We start from the raw sequence: 3,831 nt of genomic DNA, 5'->3' as shown, positions 1-3,831 counted from the left end.
TCTTATTCGGCTGAAAACGATTCATAACAGCCTAAGCCTTAATACTGTTTATCATCAACTTTCTCATGGTCGGGACAACTCTGGTATTCTATGCCAGATAAAGCTCGACGAGTTTTGGCCATCTAAGAATACTCCACAGGAGCCTGTCTTAATACTGGGAACGTTAAACTATCATGGCTGGAATCAAGGAACTTTGGTCGGGACAACTATTATTCTATTCCAGCTAATGCCAGACAAGGTTATACAGCTGAGAGGAAGTTACTGGTATCATTAACTTCCACATGATCGGAACAACTCTAGTACTCTTGTCTAACTACCGACTTACTGTAATTAAACACTAAATCATCCACAAGCACCCTTTTTCCATCAGGTCCCATGGTGTAATGGTTAGCACTTTGGACTCTGAATCCAACAATCCGAGTTCGAGTCTCGGTGGGACCTGAAGGAGAAGATTTTAATACATGCTTTAATATACGTAACTCCTCCAGTGCCTTACCACGAGTAGATACGACTGTAAATGTCTTGTGGAGCTGATAAACTTGTATCCTGGAATTACAGTATAAAGTACTGGGGAAAAATACCCTAGCTTTGGTGTGTGGTGTGACTGGTATTGGATGGCAACCCTAGAGGTGTAAGTTGACTCTGGGAGCGATATTCTTATACTTTCTTCAGCCAACGTTACGCATATAGTACGATTCCTTGATTACACTTTTATACACACTCATACAGCCGCCAAAATCTTCACGAACAGACCAGACAGAATAATAACTTGAAAGATACGACACGGCAGGATGATTCATGATAATATTTAGGTACTTGAAGGCTTGTTTATCGCAGGAATTACTTAAGGATTTTTATGCACACGAATCCTGATGCTGGGGGTGAGCAGAGGGTGACTGAGAGAGGTCGCCACTCGCCATTTGAATAAGTGAAGTGAGAGGTGCTGGTGCCTGGTGGGGAAACATTGATTTTGTTTTTCTTTTACTGCACTCTCTCTCTCTCTCTCTCTCTCTGTTCCAAGTTCATCTGCGCTTGTGTGATTTAGCCGAATCTGTCTAATACAGTCACCACCATCACCATCACCAACCATCATTACAGTGTATATCCAGGGCAACTATCATCATCATCATCATCATCATCATCATCATCATCATCATCATCACCCCATCACCACTAGCACTTATACCACTACCATTACTGCTATCATTATCACAGCTATTATAATCATCACCATCACCAATGCTCCACCACCATCAGCGGTATAATCACCACCACCAGTGACCATCACCATCATCACAGTTTACCGCCACCACCAAAACTACCACTAATTACTGCCACCAACATATCACCATCATCACTATCGACGCTAACAATATATCCAACATCACTAACAAAGACAGCCACCATCATCACTATCAACACTAACACTATATCCAACATCACTAACAAAGACAGCCACCATCATCACTATCAACACCATCATCAGTACCACCACCACCACCATCATCATCATCATCATCATCACCACCACAACTACCAAAACCACACCAGCACCACCACCCTGACCACCCATATCCTTCATCCCCACTCCAGTCCTGACCCGTTTCCGGCCATGACCTGTTATTTGACTGCAGAATTGTCAGGTCAGGTCAGGTCACGCTAGCAGAACCCCCCTTATACTATTTCGGTCTGGTGTAGTGGCCTTCTCTGTCTGGGGTCAAAGAAGGTGGGGTGTAGTGTTGTTCTACAGTGGATCGAACTTGTATACCTACCCACCCTACCCCTCAGCTACTTCCCTATTCCCCAAAGGGAGGATGGTGGACAGCAGAGCGGCAGTTTAATCCTATAGTCCGCTTGGTTCACATCTCAGATACACCTGGAACTACTACTACTACTACAACCACTACTACTACTACTACTACTTCTACTGCATAAACAACTATAGTGCTTTTACCGTAACTTGACCAAGATTTTCATCCTTTTTCAAATTATTTCACATAGCTCAGTGGCAGAGAAAGACCAATGCTAAGATTCTACATCCTTTCAATAGCTCCTATTCATGACCAGCATCATATTCTAGTGTTAAAAATCAACTTACAAAAAAGGAGAAATGACAGTTTAAGGGCAAGTTATAATAGTAACAGCAGTAGCAGTAATGGTAGTAGCAGCAGCTGTAGTGGTGTTAGTAGTAGCAATCGCAACCCCAGGTTCATCTGAACGTGAACCCAATGGGCTGCAGGCCAGTGATACCCTTCCTTCCCAGGCTGCCATCCTCCTTTAGGGGGAAAGGGAGGAAAAAAAGAGTATAGTACCACCACCACTACCACAGCCACAACTAGTATCAACACCACACTAATCGATATACACTATCACAACCAAACAAAAGCCACCATGCCTATTACCACATAAACCAAACTTAAACTACCAACCACAACTAGGCTACATCCATGAACATTAAGAAAAATAAATGTATAGTGAAAAAAAAATTGAATACCTCCCGCCAAGATACTGCACTAACTGTTAACTTTTGATCTGTGCGGCTCGTTGACCCCAAGCATTACTGTACCATCCATGAGTTTTAAACCAGACAAACAAATCGTGTTCCTCGTTTACAATAGCTTATCGGTCGACAGATGCTGTATACGAGTGGAAGTGGGCTCATGCCAATATTAAGCAGCTTTTTCTAAGAGTATGATTAACCACAAGAGCATGACTGCTTTACGAGATTTAAACAAGAAGAGCAGTTAGGCTAAAACCTTGACCTTATCTAATCAACAAAATCGTGAAACCTTCCGTCAATACGTGGAAACCAAAGTAAAATTCATAGAGATACCACTCGACAAACAAAAGAATAAAAAACCTACTAAGGATACATCGTGCTATAACTCCCATTTCTTAGTCTTCCTGTCAAGAATAATTAGGTGATGCTCAAGTCTTACCACATCTAGAGGCTGAACCATGCTGGACCATCTCAGGCAAGGGCCTACTGTTACGAGTATGTTGCTGTAGATGGGACAAACTCATATTTTTTTTTAATTATTACTCACGGGATATCTGAGTAAAAACTAATAAATAAATATACGGTAGTCATCTAATATCTTCTTTCCTCGGCGTGTATGTGTACCAAACCCCACACAGCAAACGTGATAATACCAACACTTCCTCTGTCGTATGTGGCGATATAAAGTGTTACATGACACTTTCTGACGTTCGGGGAGGAATGGGAAAACGTTCGTAAACATAATGCTGCCAAGGGATTGTCAGTGAACGTTTGCTAGTGATAGTGCATGACACCATCTTAGTTTATCGTCTCAACTCCCTTCCTGTACAGGGTCGCGTAAATACCACGATCCATTTACGATAACGGGAAGGAAGGGTAAGGGAGATAATCTATGAAGGAAGGCGGTGCACATGGTATTGGCGAGTGGCTATTATTAAAAACGAAAAGTACTCCGTGAGGTCCCACCGAGACTCGAACTCGGATTGTTGGATTCAGAGTCCAAAGTGCTAACCATTACACCATGGGACCGATGGATGGAGGGGTAAACTGTGTCATGGTGATGAGACTTTTTTCATGTCCTGTGTATGATTTCCAAACTAATATTTTAGCTGTATGTAATGCTTTTATTATCACATTATCATTAGCGTATAGGCGCACTACAGAAAGAAAAATTGATGATAGAAGTCAAACTCAAATACCACTCATTTCCAACAAGTTTAACTGTGACTGGCTAAATTATTACTTCAACATCTCCCTTCATCTCTGCCGTGACCTGAGTTGACCCCATGTGTTAGATGTGCAGTGCGACTTATCCTCACACACCAGGCGAC

General features: G+C 42.3%; 2 non-coding genes across 2 annotated transcripts; one reads left to right on the top strand and one right to left on the bottom strand.

Annotated features, from left to right (window-relative positions):
• Positions 1-369: 369 nt before the first annotated feature.
• On the top strand, positions 370-441 carry TRNAQ-CUG (transfer RNA glutamine (anticodon CUG)). Its single transcript has one exon. It is a non-coding gene; the product is annotated as a tRNA-Gln (tRNA).
• A 3,016-nt stretch (positions 442-3,457) lies between these two features.
• On the bottom strand, positions 3,458-3,529 carry TRNAQ-CUG (transfer RNA glutamine (anticodon CUG)). Its single transcript has one exon. It is a non-coding gene; the product is annotated as a tRNA-Gln (tRNA).
• Positions 3,530-3,831: the final 302 nt, after the last annotated feature.

Source organism: Coenobita brevimanus, chromosome 92 (genome assembly GCF_032717465.1).
Source record: "Coenobita brevimanus isolate Jiangsu-jjx chromosome 92, ASM3271746v2, whole genome shotgun sequence".
NCBI classification, from domain to species: domain Eukaryota; kingdom Metazoa; phylum Arthropoda; class Malacostraca; order Decapoda; family Coenobitidae; genus Coenobita; species Coenobita brevimanus.
This window is presented reverse-complemented; position numbering and strand designations above follow the sequence as displayed.